The sequence below is a fragment of the Danio rerio genome, chromosome 11, assembly GCF_049306965.1.
Source record: "Danio rerio strain Tuebingen ecotype United States chromosome 11, GRCz12tu, whole genome shotgun sequence".
NCBI classification, from domain to species: Eukaryota; Metazoa; Chordata; class Actinopteri; order Cypriniformes; family Danionidae; genus Danio; species Danio rerio.
This window is the reverse complement of record NC_133186.1, coordinates 31,065,419-31,089,665: the sequence shown is the minus strand read 5'-3', so window position 1 is coordinate 31,089,665 and position 24,247 is coordinate 31,065,419. Positions and strand designations below refer to the sequence as shown.

The 24,247-nt window shown below is 35.2% G+C and overlaps 1 protein-coding gene and 2 long non-coding RNA genes across 6 annotated transcripts in view; 2 read left to right on the top strand and 1 right to left on the bottom strand.

Moving 5' to 3' along the window:
- igsf21a (immunoglobin superfamily, member 21a) overlaps positions 1–24,247 on the top strand; it is a 425,352-nt gene that overhangs the window by 67,500 nt on the left and 333,605 nt on the right.
- LOC141376627 (uncharacterized) lies at positions 2,268–8,544 on the bottom strand. Its single transcript, XR_012387205.1, has 3 exons — positions 6,360–8,544; positions 5,843–6,317; positions 2,268–5,708 (listed from the first exon to the last, which is right to left on the bottom strand). It is a non-coding gene; the product is annotated as an uncharacterized lncRNA (long non-coding RNA).
- On the top strand, positions 15,141–23,020 carry LOC141376626 (uncharacterized). The gene is made up of 3 exons (XR_012387204.1): positions 15,141–20,162; positions 20,511–22,551; positions 22,646–23,020. It is a non-coding gene; the product is annotated as an uncharacterized lncRNA (long non-coding RNA).

Below are 24,247 nucleotides of genomic sequence, written 5' to 3'. Positions count from 1 at the left end.
GAGAACAAACTGGCACAGTACAGCAGACTTGAGAAAGCTTTAAACAGAACAACTTAGGAAACAAACAAGATGGGAGGGACTAGACCAGTGGTCACCAAACTTGTTCCTGGAGGGCCGGTGTCCTGCAGATTTTAGCTCCAACCCTCATCAAACACACCTGAACAAGCTAATCAAGGTCTTATTAGGTATACTTGAAACATCCAGGCAGGTGTGTTGAGGCAAGTTGGAGCTAAATCCTGTAGGGACACCGGCCCTCCAGGACCGAGATTGGTGACCCCTGGACTAGACAATAGACAGGAGAGCACATGGCACACAGACACAATCCATGTGCTCACATCAAACAGAACTAGAACACTCAGCCAATGAAAGAATCCATAACTGCATGTTCACACATAAAGCCTCAGGTCACACTGGACTTTTCTCACTATAGATTTCCGTTCATATGCATACGAATGCACAGACCGAAAACACAGGCTTAAGTGACAAGTTTTGTATGTCACTGCATTGCAAAGTTCAAGCTTGGTGAACTCTCTGTACAAAACTTTCTGTACAAAAACTTTGTTTTTCTTTTTATTAATGTCTAATTATTTTTGTTTAATCCCACCAGTTATTTGCAGTGCTGTATGAATTTCGTAAGCTCAAACTCTGCGACATTACACGTCGCTGAGTATAAAACATAGATCATGTGCAACAAACAGCAACACAAACAGCTTACTGTAATTTTTATTTAATTTTTTTATGAAAAACAAAATGCTTTTGATTATTTTTGTTTGTGTAACTAAAGTTTAAAACATTTAAAGTTGTATGTTTTTAAAATATGAATGTTTATTTAATAAATTTTTGCTAGTTTACAGTCAAAATTTCACTGCATGTTAATTTATGGAGTCAATCTAGGGCCATATACTTGCAAAATATTATTGAATAGTATTGAGCAAAAAATAGAAAAATTTATATTTTTCCAAAAATTGCAAAGCGAAGTTTTGAGAAATAAAAATGAAAATAATAATATTAATAATAATAATAATAATAATAATATAATAAAAAATAAATAGACAATTTAAAAAGCAAATAAAAGTCAAGCAGTGCAAAAAAAATCAAATATTTGCAATAAAAAAATATGTCTATATATATTTGCAAAAAACTTTTATAGCATTGCCTTTACAAATCTCATCAAATCAATTGCAATGCTCATTTTGATTAGCTTTTTAGTCAACCATGAGTTTGCGGTGCTGTTTTCTCTTTGCACTTCACGTTTCTGCTTGTTTCATTTTGTGACCCTGATTTGACTAGGGGGTGGACTCAAGGGAACTTGAGCATTTATGGTTGGCCCAGACCGCCTCCATATAAGCGATGTCATCACCCGGAGACACAATATCACTGAAGTGGTCTTACGGTCTTCCCTTGCAATGTTTACATTTTAAAGGCAATGCTATAAAAATGTTTTGGAAATATAAATAGTTTTTATTATTGTAAATATATTTATATATATATATATATATATATATATATATATATATATATATATATATATATGTATATATATATATATATATATATATATATATATATATATATATATATATATATATATATATATATATATATATATATATATACTGTATATATATATATATATATATATATATATATATATATATATATATATATATATATATATTGCACTACTTGTTTTTATTCATTTTTATTTGTCAACTTTTTTCCCTTTGCAGTTCTTTATTTATTTATTTATTTTTTATTATTTTTATTTCTCAAAATTTTTTGGAGATTTGCATTTATTTATTTATGTTTTACTTAAAACTTTATTTTTTGTTTGCAAAACTTTCTTTTAATTTGCAGGTACATATGACCCTAGACTTCATACTTAAAATCTTCATGATAAACTAAAGTATTAATTGGGCACATTTATGAATATTTCACCTACTATTTACAGTATTCAGCATCTCAATATGCAATTGCCTTTATATTTTTGGAATGATGAACCTTGCAAGGTATTGTCATATTCAGAGATCAAAAAGTTTAAGAATCCCGGATTTAAGAAATTCATTTTTCATTTCTCATTGAACTGTCGGTGACTTTGAATGCTTAAAAATGTATTAGTGAGTGAAAAGTGCAGCTCTGGGTCTTCAAAACTTTAGCAGAAGACAGTGTCTGGATCTAAAACCTTAAGATGACCTCAATCTCTGTGAACTATCAGAAACCCATATGAAAAGACAACCATGTGTGCAATTTAGAGCAGAAACTGAGAGGCTGTGAGACAGGCAACTAGCTGTCCGCTGGAAGATTTAAAAATACTGTAAGTATTCAGCAGCTGTTCATGCGGTATAAAAACAATTGTAATTTTGCAGCGTTTAATCAGTTTTGTCGTGTTTACTGGGTTAGGAATTCTTAATTATAGCTGTCTGTATTTGCTTCTGTGAAGACTGAGGAGAGAAACACAAATGTATTTGATCATATGCATGATAATAGTACCATCTGTGTACATTCCTCATAACTTCTCATTATTGTTGAGCATGAAAGCATCTGAAAAATTCAGCTTGTCAGCAGTCCCCTTTTTTGTATTTATATGTACTATATTTTCATAAATACGTACATATTAATTTGCATATTGATGCCCTGAAGCTTCATTTTTATACATGTGCACATATAACATTGTGCTTGGATGTACTCACACCTATTGCATGATTCATGTCTGCGGTCTGTTCCTAATGTGTTTAAGAATTCAAAGCAGTCTCAGCTCTGTCTCAATCCAGATGGGATGTGTTCTGCCGTGGCGACTGTAAAATCACATGGAAATCCAGATGAATTATAAAGTGACTTACAGTGTGGAGTTGTTTTGTAGTCTGCCAGGGATGTTGTTGTCGTTTTAGATATCGTGGGTGGTAGGACTAGCAGAGGATATATCGCAAAATGGAACCACCGTTGATTGGAGTTAATCCTTCGCATTTGCATAAAACATGTAGTTTCGTCGTCTTTAGTTTTATAAAGGCAAAAATAAGAGCTAGTTCTCCTAGCAGCTGTATGATGACTTTGTGAGATTCTGTTAAGCTTTGTAGGAAGAAAAACTGGGTCAAAATGTAAAATTAAGTAGCATCTACACTTTGTTTGTCACCAGAAACATATGATAGCAATATGCTGGCTTATTAGCATGTAGCAACTTAATATTAGTATTAAAATGCAGTGGCTTTAGCGTGCAGTCTTAAAAAAGTATTATCTTCATTTTAAGAGTTTTAATGTGAGTAATTAATTAAAATTTAGACAGAGATAGCATGGTTTAAGCTTTAATATATAAAACAAATAAACTAGCAAATTAGCAAGTAGCAACTTGACATTAGTCCTAAAGAGGTAGCAGCTTAAGCATGTGCATTTATGATCATATAGAAAGATGGATACAAATTTAGATTAAAATAGCATATAGACATTGTTCAACCTTTAGAATATCAAAGCAAAAAGTTAGCAGTTTAGCAAGTAGCAACTTTGTGCTAAAATAGCAGTCAAAGTTGTGCTTTTATTCTCGACTAAAGTAAAAAGTAAGAAAGTTTACTTAAAAGTTTTACTTAAAAAGTAAGAAGTTTAAAAGTAAGAAACAAGGTCAAAATGTGTCAATTGTTTGTGTAATGTATTAAACAAACTAGTGAATTAGCAAGTAGCAGCTCGACATTATAGGCAAATGGTGACATTAGCATGTGTGATTATGTGTGTATTCATGCTCATGGATTTTATTGTGTAAAGTTTTAGCTCTAGTATAGCTTTAGGAATGCAGTATAGGCTACTATATGAAAGCAATAAGCCAGCAAATTAGCAAGTATTAACTTAACTTTTGTGTTAGTAGGAGTTTAATGTAAAGGTATACTTTCATTATCATTCTGTGGGATAAAAAATTAGAAACTGGGTGAGGAATTTAGATTTAAGTGCCATTATATCAATAATAATTAAGGACTGTATCATACCAAGTACAGACATTGTTTAAACGTTGAACATATGTAAAAAGCAATTTGCTTGTAAAGTAGCAAATGGGTATTTGACATTAGTTTTAAGCAGTTTTACTAGTGATGTTTGCATTTATACACATATACATGTAGTAAGTTTAAATTTAAGAAAATGAGTTAAACTTCAAGAGAAGTGTCTATTCCAGGAGTTTTCAAGTTTATAGGACAAAGGGGCCACATTTAACCCACAAAAACTTCAAAGTTATAATTTCCATAAGAAAACTTTATTTAAGACAATTTATTTCTGTTTATTACTAGGCTTATGCTAGTTTTGTTGAATAAAACAAGCAAACAATGTAAATGACATATGATAACAAGATGCTGAGGTGTTAGAAATGTGTGTTATTGTCAGCTAAGTGAACGAGTCGTTCATAATGGATATTCATTCACAAACAAATCGCTCCCTACTTTAAAAAGAGAAGTGAAAGCAGAAAAGGGAGTGTGTTTCAGGACATGGATTAGATGAAATTTAACAGGGATGGAAGATAATAAATTTTCATGCACACAAACACATGCTCTTCGTCAGGAATGCCCGTGCAATCACTTATCCATCAATGTACAAAAGTGATGTAAATTTATAATTTTTCATAGTTTAAATAAACATCTGCATACTGACCACCGGGAAAAGACTAATTATAGATATATGTATAAATGTGTACATCAATATCAATACAACTTGGTCCCACATTGATTTCAAAGGAGCGCTACTCTGTACTAAAATGGCGGCTCTATTGAAACACACTGTATCTTCCAATAGACAACAACAGTGTAGGTGACATCTAATGTAAATATCAATGAAGTGAAACCTACACAGTGATCAGCTGATTAGTTGTTTAGCAAAGATAAATATACAGAGGTCCTTTTGCGCCACCGATAAACTTCTTCAATTTCATGATGTTCCTTTTACAGCATTGATAATCCAATGAATCAGAATATAGTTAGTTAAATACTGTACCTGAGAATTTGTTTTGTTGTTTAATCGTAAAACAAGACAAAATGCTATTCATATTTTTTCTAGGACATTACATTAATGTTTTCCTGTGTTTTTATATGAAAAACAAATATTGAACACTACATTTTTTTTTACCTTATGACTTCATAATGTATAACTTTATATTTTTTTTATTTCTCCTTTTACCACAGTAAAGCTCAAAGTGTCTTCTTTCCAATGATATATAATTTGTGTTTGTAGCTTACTGGAGTGAGGAACTGTTACTATTTAAAGTTAGGTTAGTGTAAATCCCCAAAACTGAGTGCTGGCTAACAGGTTAAGAACAAACACTTTTAGGAGCAGCAGGTGAGCTCCGGAACTCCAGAGAACATACTGTGGAAAGATAAATATTCATATTTTTGTGAGATGGAACTTATTACTATTCATTCATTCATTTTCTTGTCGGCTTAGTCCTTTTATTAATCCGGGGTCGCCACAGCGGAATGAACTGCCAACCTATCCAGCAAGTTTTTATGCAGCGGATGCCCTTCCAGCCGCAATCCATCTCTGGGAAACATCCACACTCACATTCACACACACACTCATACACTACGGACAATTTAACCTACCCAATTCACCTGTACCACATGTCTTTGGATGGTGGGGGAAACCGGAGCACCCGGAGGAAACCCACGCGAAGGCAGGGAGAACATGCAAACTCCTCACAGAAACACCAACTGAGCCGAGGTTCGAACCAGCAACCCAGCGACCTTCTTGCTGTGAGGCGACAGCACTACCTACTGCGCCACTGCCTCGCCAACTTAGTACAATGTGAAACCCAAATAATATTGTATCTCAATCAGGCAGTGAAGATTATTTATTTTGAACAATCAAGATCTTAAGCCTGGCAATGTTATAATGGATTGACAGTTCACTGGAAGTGCCCATATGGGTCCCTATGTATGTACTGGTGAAATGCTGTTTTTTTTTTATTATTATTTTTTATTTAACACATTTAAATGCAGTGTCAACTGCATTTAAATGACACAAACATACATTAAAGTTGAATACTTTTAGCACTTTTCAGAATTAATGATAATACATTAATCTTCAGCATGACACAAAATGAATCCAGATAGGCCGGATGAGTAGCCTTGATCTACAATTTAGTCTTTACATAGAAAACTAACTTGTGAACTAGCAGGTTGTAAGTAGCAAATTAGAAAACAGCAGCTTTAGCATGTGTTGTCACAGGAGTTCTGTTTATTTTCATTTAAAGGTTTTGAATGGAAGTCAGAACAATTAATTTTATAAAAAACAATTCAGTTTTGAAGGTTTTGGTAACCTTTAATATTCCACAAAACCAAAAAACTCTGATGCTGTAACAGGAAGTTAACAAGCTTTTTGCTCTACCTTATAACTTGGTGATTTTTTTGTTCAATCCTTCAGTGACTATTGACAAAATCACCCCATTTGTTCTAAATTCTCATATTGTGTTGACATCACTCCCTGAGATGAACCAATTAAGAACCATTAATGCAACACTAATACGCAATATCGACAGAACGATAAGCTTTAAAATGTGCTAAAGAGCCTTTCTGTCTAACAAAGGGGAATCATTCCTTCCTGGGGTAAAGTGGAAGTATAAATGGACCATTTTTCAATTTGAAAGTCTCCCTTTTTCTGCAATGCGAGCAATTAAGTTGAGCTCTCGAGGAAGTCACTCACAGCACTCACCGCAGCCTTCGGCGGAAAGAGATCTTGAAAATCCTCTTGTCCGTTCCTTCCCATTTATCTTCCCCCTTTTACCTCATCTCTTCACCGAATGAATTCATGTCACCAATGAGAGCATGAATATTCACAACACACAATGACATCCTGCATCTTAATCCAATTTATTGCCTAAATATGCAGATTATGATGTAAAAAGGGCCTAGAAATGCAGTGTAATGAAACAATACTACACAATTAGTTTAAGACAACCATTTTTAGCATATCCCTTATGAAAATTAACCATTATTTTATAATAGTATGTATGTTCCCATGTTTTTTTTTTTTTTTTTTTTTTTGGCACATTGAATACCATTTATATAAATGCACACTTTTATAAATACCATGGTAAAACTGTGGTTGTTGTAGCTAAACCATTGCTGATTTGTGGTTACCATGCTTTGTTTGTGTGTATTTTATTTGTAGTTAATCTCATTTTAAGTGATTGAGTGAAAAAAAACCCTGAAAAGAATATTATGACAGGCAAATAGGCCTTAATGGCTCTGTCCTCTGATTGGATTCATAACACATTTGTTTGAACTTTGAATCTTTTCTGGGTCAATCTCCTTCTAACATTTTTATTGCAATGTATGCTCTTTTGTGAGTGAGGGTCTCGTATGAAGACTGTCAGTTTCCTTTCAGGGAATGATGGAGACAGATTTCACTTAAACACAATGCTTAATGACTCATTAATGCGGTCAGCCATTGAAAATTGATGAGATAGACATTTTATCCCGATTAGCTCCGTTAATGGGCATGCCTGTAAAACCAAACTGTCCTTTTAATGACGCGTGCACATTCCTAGGGCTCTTATTTTTAGATCAATAATGCGTTTAGTAATCCATCAAGATTGACAGCAATCATTAAAATAATAAGGAAAGTGGGTATTTGATACGAGGCGCTCCTGGTGGCTGCTTCTCGTGGAGGCTAATTGTCTGTGGCTGAACAAGGCAGGCTGCTGAACATCACTACAATTCCTAATCAATGGTTATTCTACCTTCCAGAAAGTATTTCTACCCTTGTGTCTTGTTAAGATTGACTGTACTGCTCTTGTTTGGGGTCTTAAAACAACAACTTTTGTACTGTCAGTAAACATGTAATATTAGTTGCAATTTTTTCTCGATTTAAATTATTTTAATATGCTAATCTGGTTGGACTCCTATGCTAGAGGAGTCCAACCGATGATTCTGGGAGCTGGATGCACTAACAAGGTAGAACAACAATCTGGCCTCTGTTACATTCACCCCACTAAAAATCACTCTCATCTGAGTCACAGCCTCAATGCAACCCAAACCACTGATTTTGGTATGTGAGGCAGGTACAATAAAAAGGGCACTGAAGATGTCAGCCTTAGGTGTTTGTTGGTAGTGTGCTTCTTGAGGCTATTGAAATGATGTTTACTCACACATAACTGACCTCTGTAACATTCACTCCACCATAGCTCTATCTCATTTGTTCAGTTATAGCACCAATGGTAACCCCTTAAATTGCACTCGACCTGTAGGAAGCATGATTCGAACTAGGGATTCTGGCAGGTTCACAAACAAGAGCCCAAAGACACTAGCCTCTAAAATTAGATTCTAGTGTACCCCCTTGAGGGAAAGGGAGTGAGGGTTACTGTTTATTTTCATCAAGTAGAACCACTACATATCTATGCAATTAGATAAGGAGATAAGTTATGGGATAAGTTTACACTTTATGTTAAGTTTTGGCTTTAGGGTTATGCACTTCTGCATCACTGTTATCTAAAATTTACCCACTCTGATTTTGGGAATATTTTAAAGTTAGGGTTAGGGGTCAATAATTAAAAATCAGCAATATTAACAACTGTCACTGAAAAAAAAAAACTGAAATAAAAGAATAATTTGCAAAAATAAATAATCATTTTTAGAACTCCTAAGACCTCATTCTGTGGTAGATATTCCGACGCCTTTACAGCCAATCACATTAGTCAAGCACATGCTATACGTATTTTATATGTAAAATGTGTTGTATTTTTCTTTAAATATTATAGCATTCTACATATAAATTACACTCTTAAATATGAAGAAGTTCGTCTGAATCGTTATATCAAACTAAATCTATATTAATATTAAAAGCTAATTAAAAATATTATCAAAATAAATACTAATTTAAAAATACAAACTACTGCATAATAACCTTGGTAGGGATTAGGTATGGATTACATTTTTGAACAGAGATGATGTTCTACATACTGTAGATGTTACTCCAGGATTACATCCTACTTGGCAAAATCACACCTACTAGCTGGTGGTCCCATCCGGGTCACTGCACCAATTAAACCCCTCCAACTGTACTCAGCCTGTTCTGAGCAGGATTCAAAGCGATTCTGCCATGGGAAAAGACATGCATGACTCTAAAGAGCACTGCCAATCATCACCAGTCACAATTACTCCTTTTGAGGGCATGGAAGTGTGGGATTTACTCGCAAAATTACAGGAAAGTATTTATCAGTTTAGTGGCTAGTTCTTATAAATTCATACAAGTTCCGTTGTATGAAAATAAGCGATTTTTAAAAGGAGGCACCAAACCCAACCCCTAAACCCAACCGAAATTGGGGGAGGAAGAAATTACACTAAAATGTACAAATGAGATCATACAAATTAATGTAAATTAGCCACTCAATTAAAACGTTACGCATTGGCGTGAGATAGTATTGCATATACAAATGTCTTAAACATGATTGGCTTCCATTAGAGCATGGGATCTGTTTGGACTCTGTTTGACCTCTTCAATACATAATAAATCCAATAAAATACATAATACATGTGCACTGTTTACACCCAGACAAAAATCTGTCAAAAGTCGTTAAATTTATTCGTATTTTTTTTTATGACTGTTTGACTCCAAATACAAACACGGTAACATTTTTCATCGACAGAGTGTGCATGTGTTATCAAGCTGACATTTTGTTGACATTCTGCTGTCATATATTTAGAATTAACTCTCAAACCGCAAACAGAACATAAAGCGTTAATGAGGTGCTGATTTGTTTTCTGTGTAGGCATTGTCTGCATCACAAATGCTGAATGCCAGTCAGAAACAGCTTATTTTATGTAAATTGCATGTTGGTATATGCTGTCTTGGCTGACACATTTTTATGCTGAAACTCCATACTGGAGATTCTCAAATGGCTGCCGTGTTGCCAGTAATGCAAGGCTGTTGGAGTTTGTCATGGATGTCTAAAACGGATTTAAAAGCAGACTCGATGTGTCAGTGTTACAGTCACAATTGGACTGAGAGTCATTGCTTTGAGTTGTCCATTAGGAGCATTTCCAGGATTGTAGAGAACGCTTATAGGAGCTTGTCAAAGTGCTGTGCCACTTTCTGTCACTTTGCATTTACATCACATTTATTCATTCTGGCAGACTGCGTTGACCAAAGCTACTTCCAATTACTGTATAAAATTTATGGCTGAAACAAATACAAGTGGAGGTTAGAATGAAGAGAACAAAGCGTTGCAAAATAAACACTAACATTTGTTTTGCGGTCATGATTTTGAGAAATATAGCAAACTTGATTTAGTGGTCTTACCTGTCATAAAGTCTTGTCCTTGGTTCAGCTTAATCTGAAGCACTGTAGATAAATCGTAAACAAAATCAACAGGACCCAAAATGTTGTGGCTTACAATGAATTTCTAAGAAAGAAGAAGCATTTTTAGATAGGACTCAAAGCAGACCCATTAGCTGTTGTATGTTCACTGTAAACCACAGCTTCACATGGTTGCTTGTTCGTTTTTTATGTATTAAAATAAATAATAATGCATAAAATAATACTGGTCTGACCTCCTGAACTTGCTGTACTGTAATTTACAAGAGGATTCAGTGCCATTTGGCATTGGTACGATCTAATTTATTATTGACCAGTTTTTACACTAGATTCTTAAATGTTGACAGCATTTAACAATTGAAAAGATGAGAAGTAAGACTAGCTAAGGTCACTGTTATGAATAAGATTTAGTGAAGATATTTAAATTTTCATTCTATTTTCAGAAACAATTGTAACAATGTACGATTATTGCATGTTATTGGGTGTTTCTTCAACCTTGGACACAGTATTTGTTATGTCTAACTTTGTTTTGTTATTTTGTTGTATGAATGTCACAATAAACACAACTTAGAAACTTTAATGGGGTATATGCAGAGCTAGTGTTTCTTCCCATAACGATAATCTTTCGGTGAATGTTTAATGTGATTTATTTTTCAATTTTATATGGTTTCTTTTACAGCATCAATGTTGAAATATGATTAAAATATAATCAGTTAAATAGACTTCAGCATTCATTTAGTTGTTCAAGTGTAAAACAAGATGCGCCGTCAGGATCAGCAGGCTAGCCCAGAAATGGCATTGAAAATACTTGGGTAAAATACATTTTCATATTTGCACATGGCATGGAAAAATTTAATTTAATGCTGTGCTTCTTGTACTCTGACATCCACTTTATATTACATATCAATTAGGCAGGGAAGATTGTTGATGTTTAAAGAAAACAGTCCTTAAACGTACCGAATTTGTAGCACTATGCAGTTCACCGGAAGGGCTTGACCCAAGTTCTTGGAAAAAGTCCTTTTGCATATAGCCTATTAATGTTCTTTGTTAATGCTATCATCACTTCTATTGCTACTCATTTGACTAAATTTGCCCTTCTTCTAAACACAGCTTGTAACTCTATAGTATTAAAAACCCCAAATAAAACATAATTGAATACATGTGTTTATATATTAAGCAAGAACTGTGACTGTCCAATAGACAAAATGCTTTTAAACCCGACTGGTGGACGAATCTAAACTAGTTTTTATTAAAACAAATTTAAATATGCATATAATAAGTAGGACTACTACTAACAATAAAATGAAGTGAAAAATTTAATGAAAATTGTCTGAAAAAAGCAATGTGTAAGTGTTTTGGACCTGTATAGGCACATAACTAATGCTCTGCTTTGGATTTTAGACAAGTTCTTAGTTGGTCAATGACGCGGTCCATTTAAGTTTATCATAATAGCAAAACGCCAACGATGCACCTTAACACGCCTCCTTTTTAGACCAGCACACCCACACACACACACACACACACACAGGGGGACCATTCCACAACACAAAGTGGAGCAAATAGATTTGCTATTAAACAATGTGGCGCAAAATGTGAAAAATTACTGTTGTGCTGGTTTGAAAATAGTCACAAATTGCGCCATACAGTACATGTGTTGTGCCTTATTGTGCCGGGTGCATGATCGGGTCTTTAAATGTTCATTATAGATAAGTATGCACTAGCACTTGACAGCCTGCACAACTAAAACTGTGTGTGTGTGCATAGTTATTACTTTTTTTTTAAAGAGACATCACCAACTACTAGCCTGGCATTCATTATTCAGTCTTTCTTTGAACATTTTTCATGTCATAGTCAAGGACAGAAGCCAATTGCATAACCTGAACCCAAAGAGTGACAGATTTGATTCTATGTTTGCTATGAGAAGAGACACACTAATTAATTTCGCAGTCAGTAATTGCAATAAGCCAATGAACTAATATGTCATGCATTTAGTTAATTGATTTAATTTAGTTACTGTAATTAATAGTCATTGACTCTGCTGTTCTCTCTAAATTGACATTGAGTAATAGATTGGAAAGCATGGCATCATAGCCAACTTTTTTTACCATTTTGAACAGATGCTGAGCTTGTAATGCACCGCAGACACATTTTGGTGGAAATAGGAATCCGGCGATAAAAATCCTATTGGATATATCATTATCATCATCAGAATACTGCTTCAATCAGGCCTGAAAAAGCCTCTTGTGAATGTTCTCATCATACGAGCTGACCGGACTGTCTTGAACTCCTGCAAATTTTTGCTTTAAAATGAAATCTCATTGAATCTTGTGATAATGCTTTATTCTTTCCGCCAAATCTTGCTCAGTCAAGGGCATTTGAGTTGCAACCTCGCGATTCTCTCAGGGAGGAGAAAAAAGATTCATCTTCACAGCATCCAATATGGTTCCAGGCTGAGCTGATTAGCCGTTTAATAAAATGTCTAGATGAGTTTAGCACTGATGTGTGCTCGTATGCGGCTCGGCTGAAGATATTGGACTCGCCCTCCCACCGCGTCCTTTTCAAAAGAACAGTTACATCGGCTCCTTTGAGATGGCCACTTCTTCCTGTTGCCCTCGTCTGGAGCAGAGGAATCTTATTAGAGATGCATTTTGTCGAAAAAGACCGTCGCCTCGGCTTTTCTTCACACCCTCCTTTTCTGCGTGCAGAGAAAACGATATGGAAATTGATTTTTGCTTCTCATTGCATCCAACATATTAATATTGTGCATGGCAAATGTTCCCCTTGCAAAAGCCAAATTTCCGACTGAAGCACACCTGATCAATAAATTTCACACAGTGCAATGTGAACTCAAGGCCTGCAAAGGTGCAGAGACGCATACCAAGCAGAGGTGGGATGAAAATAAAGGCTAAACTGTGGTCAGCATAGCACGAGGCGCTTGCTTTTACATCAAGAATCGCTTACCATAGAAAAACCATCATTTACATGCATATAAAATGATGATGCATAAAACGTGGCCTTTTTGAAGGAGAAGATCACGAGGTGTTTCTTCACTTTGTTTGTTTGCCTATACATTTTGAATCCAATTTGAAATCTAAATTTGTTTTTGATCTCGGGCGATGAAGGGCACTGATAGATTCTATCTCATGAAGTCAATATTTATGACTTATACATATGAAAGAATGCTGGAAATCATTTCTTGATCATTCATGTTAACAAGCCACCTTATTTGATTCCTTTAAAGGGATAGTTTACTACAAATGACAAAATGTTAATCTCACCCTCAGGCCACCCAACATACAGCATAATTGAGCACACCCCATTTCGAAAATGATTTTTAATTTTTTTTTTATCAATTTATCAGTGAATATAGGCAATGTATTTTTGTGCATTTAAACAAAACAGATTTATTAAACAGATATATTAATTTAAATTGTATTTTAGGCACCAAACATATTTAGAAATTAAAAGATAATACAATTAACATCAAGCTAAATATTGCAAAAAAATTAATAAATACAACCTACAAAAAATGTCAATTTATTTTATTTATTTATTTATTTTTTAACTTGGGTGTACTAGTTTTTGGATCGTTATCATAAGTTATTTTGATTTGGCTTCAGTAATGACTAATCCAGTGTATATGCACAGATATAATATTATATAGCTTCCTATTAAAAATATGAATTTAAAAGATAGATTTATGAGGAGTGTACTTATATATGCTGAGCACTGTATTTAGTTTTTTTTTTCATTAAGTATAGCATTAAATATGCATTTTTTACTGAAACTGTGGTTCTCTGTGAGTTGAAGCATGCAAGTTGTTGGCTATCAGCAATTTGAGCATTAAAAAAACACATAGAGGTACAACAAAAGTAGTACCTGTAGCTTGTTCAGTCTGTGCAAAAAACTGAGCGTTATTAACATTATTTGCTATAATCCACAGCCTTTCAAATATTCCTGACTTCATTCACAACATTCTGAAGTGTGAACTTTGTCACATGATTAAACTCAAATGTTGTGTATATATATATATATATATATATATATATATATATATATATATATATATATATATATATATATAAAATTTATTTTTTTATTATTTTGTTTTTACCTCCTAAAATTTCTGTACCACAATGACTATGTTTACATAGACATTAGTGATCGAATTATTTGCCTTAATCTGAAAAAAAACAAACAAAAAAAAAAACATCACACTAGGGCTGGGTAATTAATCAAAATTTAATTTAAATCACATTTTGAAACATTGTGATTAGCTAATTGCAAGAGGTATTATTTAATGTCCCCTGCCCAGAGCAAATGCGTGCATGGCCTCTGTGTGTGACAGTCCAGCCTGATCTCACGAGGAAACGTAAGTATTTTACGTTTTATCAGTTTATAATTGCTAATTCGTACAAATTCGTACGGGTGCAGTCGGGCGAAAATGTACGATTTTAAAAAGGAGGCATGGCACCCAACCCCACCCCTAACCCTAACCGTCATTGGGTGATGAGCAAATCGTACTAAATTGTATGAATTAGATCGTACGAATTCATATGAATAAGCCACTAAATAAATAGTTACGAATTGCCGTGAGATTGCGTTGTACAGTCTTATTAGCCAATTGAGTAAGCACACGTTTGTTCTGCCCAATCAGAATTGCCTAACCAAACTGCGTAATGCACACAATAAAGAAAAAAACAAACCAGAAAACGCGAACAAAGTGGATGATGGCGTCTGCCTCTTCAGAAGCAATAATGGACAAGTTAATATCAAAGAAAAACAGCACAGAAAAAAAGTAATGTCTGTTCAAAGCTGCCACATCAAACATTAAAATATAAGTTCAAGATGCATTCATTTTGGTAAAACATGATAAAGTGTATCTATTCTTATAAAGGAACTACATAACCACATAAATTTTATCTAGTCTCTTATATGTTTTAGTAAATTGCATTTAGTAGGTCCCATGACACGTAAAATGACATCTTTTAAACCTAAGCAGGTTCAGTGCCACTTATAAATAACAAGCTTATTGGCAATTCAGAGCTAGATATCATTCAACATCGCTGTAAAACAGAATGTCCAATTAATGTAAATCAAATATTTATGTAGTCTAATAGAAGTGAATGTTTTTCACTCTCTCTCACACATGCCCTGCATTGTCCTAAAAATTTACTTCTGCGTTCCCACAACAGAGCAGTAATAGTGTGGACACCCAAACACAGGCTGATCAAAAGACCTCATTAAATTATCAGGAGTCACGAGTCTTCATTTTGAACAGTGTGTTAATCTTAAAGTGCCAGGAGCAGTTGACTTGCACTTTATGACCACATTTTCAGGGAAGAAGAAACTCTTTACATGAAAGGGTGTTCATAAGACACACTTGTAATTGACATGTCAGGATGTTTTATGCTTGAAAACTTGACATTACTAAGAAAACATAATATTTCCAAATCTGTCATAAACATGATTGTCATGACGCCAATAAAACGGTCATGGATATTTTTTCAGATCACGATTTTTAGGGGAAAAATAGGAATTTCTCATAAAAAATTGTTTTTAAAAGTTCCATTTCTATGTTGAATAGCTACATAGCAACATTCTCAATATTTAATGAGTACCACTGTAGTTGAGATCACAAAACATAACAATGACACTGTTATAAAACCCATGGCACAATTATAATGGCATCATGACAGCATCCACTTCGAATGTTATCACTTGATTAAATGGGCATTATCAGTGCTTATCAGCTGATATATATGAGTCAGTAGGGGCCTTCTGTGCCTGTTGGTTGGCTCAAAAGGCTGTAATACTCCATCCACATGGTTGATAAGCTTTACTAACAGAGAAGACTCCACATCCAGATTTGTTTTTACATTATTCTGACGGTTGGATTTAGGGTTGGCGTAGGGGTAGACGTTAATAAAATACAATTAATAGGAAACTTAATATGCACAGAAGGCCCCTACTGGCCCATATCTACCAGCGGATCTACCATTCAATCGAGTGATAACATTGAAATCAGCTTATGACAGTCATGTTGATGACAGATTTATGACATGTTATGTTTCGCACCGTTACCAGTTTGTCCAGTTGCTTGCCATGTATGTTGCTGAACTTAAAATGCACAGAGAAGTTGACCAGGATGACGAGCTTTTTGAAAAAAAAATAAACAAGTATATAACAGGGTAAGAATGGGGTAAAATCTGAAAACATGGTAAAAATCAGGTGAAGGTTTTTCTTTGTCTGGATCGCTTTTGAAAACTGTTGATTGGGCTTAGGGAAGTAGGTGGTCAAGCAGTTATTTTGAAAACATTATTGGTTGGGTTTAGGGAAAGAGGAGGATGGGTCAATCGATCGGTCAGTCAGTCAAACAGTCACTCAATAGCGGCCTTTGGTCGATTTACGCGAGATGAGTAGGCACAAATGGCACTTGCGAGATATATCTGAGATCTGAAAAAGCATAGAGGCCTCTGGTGCATTTGTGACGCTTTTGCGACGTATTTGGTGCTCTCCAGAAATGTATAGTGGTACATTTTGAGAATAAGCCTGGGTTGTTATAAAGGCATCTTGAAAGTCATGTTGATGACAAATTTATGGCATGTTATGTTTTCATAACAACACCTGTGTATTTTAAATGACTTAACTGCGTAAATGACACTTAATAACAGCTGTCATAAGCATGCATAAAACCTCATCTCATGATTATAAAGGTCTTATAACACCCCTTCAAGTAAAGTGTTTCTAGATAATACATATTTTTAACAGTTCAACTGAAGAAAACAAGTCATCTACTGTACACAGTATATTGGAAGGCCTGAAGGAGAGTAAATTCACTGCCCATTTTAAGGACACTTTTTTAACTTGTTACCACTCTCAGCATCCAAAAGAAATTTCTGTAGGTAATTTTCCCAAGACAAATGCTCTCTTGTTGTTGTTTTCATTTGTACTCTGTGCTATTGTAGTGGCTAATATATAAGCTATATTACATTCAGCTTGTTTCTTCATTTATTTCCACTGTCCAGAAGTCTATGCCTTTAATGTTTTTGACCCTCTCCACACTGTTAGCCACAAAGTAGCTTGTTACCGCAGCTATTATTTTGAAATCCAATGAACTACTGTCACACTACCAAAGACAGTAGTTAAGTTAGCGGCTAGCATTGCTACTTTTTTTGCACTTGGTAACTCCACAACACCGCTGTCTTCCTGTCTCTATCCATCGGCTTGTGTCCATATGACATGAAGTCTCCTCCATGCTCAACATTAATGGCCTGTAGTATTCCATGGCCCTACAATGGCTGGCCTCGGCTAGCTCCTCATTAAATAATGTGAATGGCATACGTGTCAGGCCTCATGTGCTTTTTGGCTGCTGAGGGGGAAGATGTGCCAGCGTTGGCACCCTGCGCGGGCTCACCAATGCACCGATTTTAAGGCGCAAAGAAATAAAAACAGCTTTCTGAGTGCCAGGTCGCCCTCTCAGAATGCTAGCACCTCTGCTAACGCTTGTCAGTAATGTTTGGAGGTGTCAACAGCTGTGTTCGGCTCACCTTTACTTTTTCTCCTCCAATGCCAAACTACGCTTAGCATGGCAGTGATTGGCAGACTGATATTTATGTGCGCTTTCAAACCCTTGACATCCGAACAACATGGATTTAATGGTGCGGATGCAAAGTTATTTCCTAGGGAAATGGAGGAAAGGAGGGGGTTCTTCATTCCTCTGATTTGGCAAGTGAACAGACCCATAAAATCAGATCGTTAATCAATTCCTGTGCCAAATTGAAGCTGTTTAAGAGACGCGGTAGCTTTCCTGCTGTTTTTCATTACGTGTCCCTCTCTCGGCACCTTGTTGTGTGAACTGAACGTTGATGATTAGATGCGACTTTATTTTTCCAAATGCATTTATGCGCAGTCCTTGCTAACCCCTGTCTGTTTGCTTTTCATCATTGTTCTGCATTACTGTGCTGTGTCTCGCTAGTGGAGAGATGCAATGATGATGTGGGAGTCTGAGCCACATCATGACCTGAATGACTGATATTTTGTTTATTTCTGCATTTTAAAGGGATAGTGCATCTAAAAATATATACATATTGTGTCACCTTGTTTTAGACTCATATGGCTGCCTTGCATCTGTGGAACACCAAAGGTGAATATACATATAAAGCTATGGAAAAATCTTAGAAGGCTACTTGAAAACTGAGAAGTGTTTTTTTTTTGTTTTTTTTTCAGTAGTTGCTCATATTTTTGCTTTTTGATGCTGAACACATTTTTTGCAAGAAAAGGAAGATGGTTTTAAAAAGAGATAAAAAAAGGGATCTGAAGATACAGTATATACCCAGCAAGCATTTTTTTTGTTTTTCTAATAGACGTTCAAACATAGTGGTCTTTGCTAAAACAAGACTTTTGTCCTATTCTTAGACGTCTATTAGATTTTCACTGACAGCCCAAGTTTCGCCTTGTTTTAAGCAATCTATCTAAGTTTCGATGTCTATTAGGTGTCTATTAAATACAAAATTGTTTGCTGGGTACTGTCATGTTGTTTTAAACTCATATGACTTTTTTGCATCTGCAACACAATGGTGAATATACTGTACATATAAAGCTATGGAAAAAACTAAGTGACCACTTAAAAATTGTCTGTTTCTGTAGATTTGCTAGGTATGGGTTTTAAAAACGTTAATACCTATTTTATTTCATAAAAGTCAAACAATGTTCCCTCTAAATTTTGCAGCATAGGTTCATTCTGAAAACGTAGCCCTATATACGTTTCTGGAGAACGTGAATTATTTAGCCAGAATTACATATGGCTGCATTTCATCTTTAAAATGAATACTGCGGGGCAGTATGACATTGTTCCTTTTCACGCTTACCATCTGACCGCTTACCTCTGTATGGACGGGTTTCCCATTGCTTCCAGTTAGCTCGATATGTGCGTCGGTGGACTTGAGACGCAAATAGGAGTTGACCAAGGCAATGAATGGTTCCTGAAATCGGATAAGACAAAAACAAGAACCAACAAATACAAAAATAAGTAAAAAACAGGGTGAGAATGTGGTAAAAATCAGATGAGGGCTTTTCTTCTTCAGGATTGCTTTTTAAAACTGTTGGTTGGGTTTAGGGAGGTGGGTGGGCGGGTCAATCTGTACTTTTTAAAACACTATTTGTTGGGTTTAGGAAAGGAGCAGGGTGGGTCAGTAAGTCAGTCGAAAGTGGCCTCTGGTGGATTTACACGAGAACAGCAGGCGTGAATGGCACTCGCAAGAAAAATTTGAGATCTAAAAAAATTTACACAGCGGCCTCTGGTAGATTCACGAAAACAAAAACTAAAAAATCACTCCCTGGAACATATTAGGCACTCTCCAGAAATGTATATAGGGATACATTTTCAGAATGAGCCTGGGTTGATATTTTGAATATCCTAAAAAATGATTAATTTCCTCCAAAATATACAAATAGATTTTTTAAGACAAACAATTTGTGTCAATGTCAACATACATAACACATTCATGATTCAAAAATAAAGAGAAACTGATCTTTTCAAATTTTTAAAACCAAAAGTTTTTTGGTGTCATGCTAAAAGTAAACAAAAGCAAACAAAGATGAATCCAGGTACAAGTTACTTTATTATGACCAAAGGTCATAGAACAAAACATGCAAAAACATTCCAAAAATATATAACAAGCCGTAGCAAACGCCGTAGCTGGACGTTAAGTCTAAATAAGTCCCGAAGACACCAGAGACCGAGTAGAACGACTCAGGATAGTCCAGTGAAATATGAAACACAGAAACACCATGAACAAACAATAATGAACTGACAACAAAGCAAAGAATTGGTGCTTATATATCCGCTTGTTAAGTGTGATGTCACGCGAAGCGACTTCCGGGTCCAAACGCTTTATTTAACTGAATGGGGAGACTGGTAATAATAAACGTTTACAAAGCGATTTTAATGCTTTCAAAAATCACGATCGCAGTATATATGTCCATGCCTAATATCCGATGGCCAGAAATTGATAAATTTTTTATAAATTGTTAAATTTTTGGTATTTGTTATGCAGCAAGCCCAGAGATTGTTGTGTACACTATGATTTTATATAAAATTTACTTTAATGTGTGATAGGAATAAAATGTGATCATAAACGAATGATTTCTTCACTCAAATGAATGGCGGCTTGGACCCGGAAACAGTATTACATACGTCACAAACACATCACCACTTGACAACTAGGTAGGCATGGAAATTAACCACAGCTGAAGGGGCTGATCAGCATTAAGCAATGAACCCACAAGACCACAACACAGACACGCAACAACAAATGCATGTGTTGTAAAGCAAAACATAACCACGTGATCACAACACAGACAACCACAGAAAGAGTGCACACACCCAAAATCGTGACACAGGGTTTTTCTCTACTGGTTTATATATTTTATGTTCTTTAATGTTGAATACTTAAAGTAAATGAAGACTAATTGTATTTTAAAAGCTTGATTATTGCAATCTTTTACAACAGCATATGTTTTCTTACCTTTGGAACTCTATGCACTAAAATTTGAAAGAAATACATTAATATACTTTATTTAAAAGTACTAACATACACACAAAAAGTTATTTGGGTTTTGAACAGCAGTATAAGAAGATGAGTAAAGAATTTATTTTCTGGAAATTAAACTTAAAACATTGTCCTTCATGGACTGATTGTGAAGTTGTATTTTCTTAATAAAACTTTTACCTTGTCACATTCAGACTTTATTATACCATAACTCTATTCATCTGCCTGCTTCTAAATAAGCATTTAGGACACTCTAACATCTTTTGTTTAAAATGAAATGTAAAATTACACTGCTTTCAAGGCATGAATTAGCTCATAGCGTGTTGGAAGTGCAGAATAAAAACACATTTGCAGTAATATAACAATGAGTGTGTGCTTACCTTTAGAATGGCATTCAATGCAGTATGAATGCAAAATAGAGGAACCATTAGGAACATGGCATTGCATTCAACATACTTTATTCAAGAGGTTATAAATGCTGTTTTTATATGTATATTTCTCAATGCCTCTGTAATTATTGAACACTACGGAGCTATTTTTTATTAAAGATCTTAGATTTAGTCTCATGAATGTCTTACTAATTACCTTGGTAGGTTTTATTCAAACTGAATACCTTTGTAACCTTTCTCACAGATGGAGAAGTTGAAGAGGTTACAAGCAATTGTGATCATTTGTGATTCATATGTGATTTCCTTTGCTAAAAATTGTAAGCTTAAAAATACAATGCATGTTTATCTCCCACCCAAACACTAAAGAAACTAAAAAATATATAATAATAAAAATGCCCTGACATTTACAAAATATATATAAAATGACAAAATTTTGATAGATTTTTTTTAAACAGGAGTAACTTGAGCCATTTAAATAATTTTTTAAGGTAAATGTGTTATGTTGATTTTTAATTACAACTATAATGACTGAATTGTTTCATTAATTAGATTTGTATAGCCATTTTGAATAAATATACATGCATGTACTAATATGAAAGAATGCAGTTTTATTTTAATACTGTACTTGGAATGTTTACTCTTTTATGTACTGTGATATTTTTATATTTTACAGTAATCTTTTTCATGTCAAGCTACAGTTTAAATAATTAGACTCAATCTGATTCAGGTCAGGTGATTGACTTGGCCATTGCATAACATTCCACTTCTTTCCCTTTAAAAACTCTTTGGTTACTTTTGCAGTATGCTTTGAGTCATTCTCCATCTGCACTGTGAATCACCGTCCATTGAGTTCTGAAGCATTTGGCTTAAATAGAAAATATTGCCTGGAACACTTCAGAATTCATCCTTCTGCTTTTGTCAGCATTCATATCATCTAAAAAATACAAGAGAACCAGTTCCATTGGCAGCCATGCATGCTCATGCCATGTCACTACTACCACCATGCTTGACTGCTTAGGATCATGAGCAGTTATTTCCTTCTCCATACTCTTCTCTTTCCATCATTCTGGTAGAAGTTGATCTTGATCTCATTTGTCCATAGAATGTTGTTTCAGCACTGTGAAGGCTTTTTTTTTAAACTCAAATCTTTACTTTCTGTTTTTGAGGTTCACCAATGGTTTACATCTTGTGGTGAACCCTCTGTATTCACTCTGGTTTAGTGTTCTCTTTATTGTTGGCCTTGGCACACATACACCTACCTCATGGAGAGTGTTCTTGATCTGGCCAAATGTTGTAACGGGTGTTTTCTTCACCAGGGAAATAATTCTTTGGTCATCCACCACAGTTGTTTCTGTTGTCTTCTGGATCTTTTGGTGTTGGTGAGCTCAATAGTGTGTTCATTATTTTTAAGAATGTTCCAAACAGTTGTTTTGGCAACATCTAATGTTTTTGATCTCTCTGGTGGGATTTGTTTTTTCAGCCTAATATAGGCTGGTTTGACTGATAGTGACAGCTCTTTGGATCTTGTCTTCAAAGTTGACTAACAGATTCCAAATGCAAATAGCACACTGGACCTTTTATCTGCTCATTGTAATTGGGATAATGAATGAATAACACATACCTGGCCATGGAACAGCTTAGAAGCCAATCATCCAATTACTTTTGGACCCTTAACAAGTAGGAGGCACATATGCAAACTGTTTATAATTCCTACAGCGTTCACCTGATTTGGATGTAAATAGCCTCAAATTAAAACTGACAATCTGCAGTTAAAGCACATCTTGTTCGATTTGTTTCAAAGAAAGGGGACACAGTTTTAAAGAAGAGCAGCTTCAACAGCTCCAATGTGGAGCTTTGTGATTAGCAATATTTCAGCCTGTGGGGCTCCAAACATAATTCAGTAAAAAACAGGATGTCACCTGGTCATTATTCTATGTTTATTAAAGGTTTGTGCTTTCCATTATACTTTTGACGTTGCATGCATAGATTTTTTATACACTGTTTTTTTTTTTACTTCCTGTTTTATCTTTTTAAAGGCTGTGCTATTTTTATTTACACGGTAAGCACAAAACTGTAGCTATGAAATGATATAATTTACATACATTCAATCTTCTTATGATAACAGATCTTTTTTTCTAGGTTAGAAAAGACTAGTTTTTCTAGTTCTAGTTTAAAATGGACCACTGGGATGAATTAAAGCATGCTATTATGTGTCAAGTGCAGGACAATCAAACATGCCATATGCAATATACGTAACTATCTATAATTAATGTCCTTCTCCGCCCAGACTCCCTCTGCTTCTGCGGTTTAGCGCCACTGGCTAAAAGGTCAACCTCAACAAATTAGTCTTGTCGTTCCACGAGACCACCTGCATGCTTCAAACAGGAACATTTCAAACCACAGGTATGGTGTCACTTTGAGTTATCGCTGGTTGCAGAATAGCTCGGGGTCTTTGGCACAAGGCTCGAAGGTCAGGGAAGGTAAAAACACTAAGGGAAGGATGTCATAAAACTTGAGCGTCTCGTCTCCCTGTGCGTCCTTTTCTGCGTATTACCCATCTGCATCTGAATCATTACCTGCTCTTGACCTGGTGGAGATAGACGCCGAATGGGTTTCCGTGGTAATGGTTATGCGAATAATTAGTTTAATCACATAATTACCGGCTCATGGGGCTTTGTCAGCCCTTGGGGACTCGCATCAAGGATCCCACTCGAGTGCAATGAAACACAGAAGCTTCAGCACTCGACAGAAGTCTTCAGAGCTGCTTTTACGTACACCCATTCATCTTGCACAAAACAGAGGCTAACGCCGGGCCTTTTTTCGTACTCATTAGAGGTGCACTTACGAGCTAATGAGGGAAGAGGAGGGATGGCGGTCTTGGCATAGAGATGCACAGCGGTCACCCCATTTAGACTTGAAGAAGAGCTTGTTTTGTGTGTTTGTATTCAGCTGCGCTGTGTAGATCGTCTTCCATGGGGTTGGTGTGTGTGTATCTGTGTGTGTTTCGTCTGATGTCCCAGTTTATTA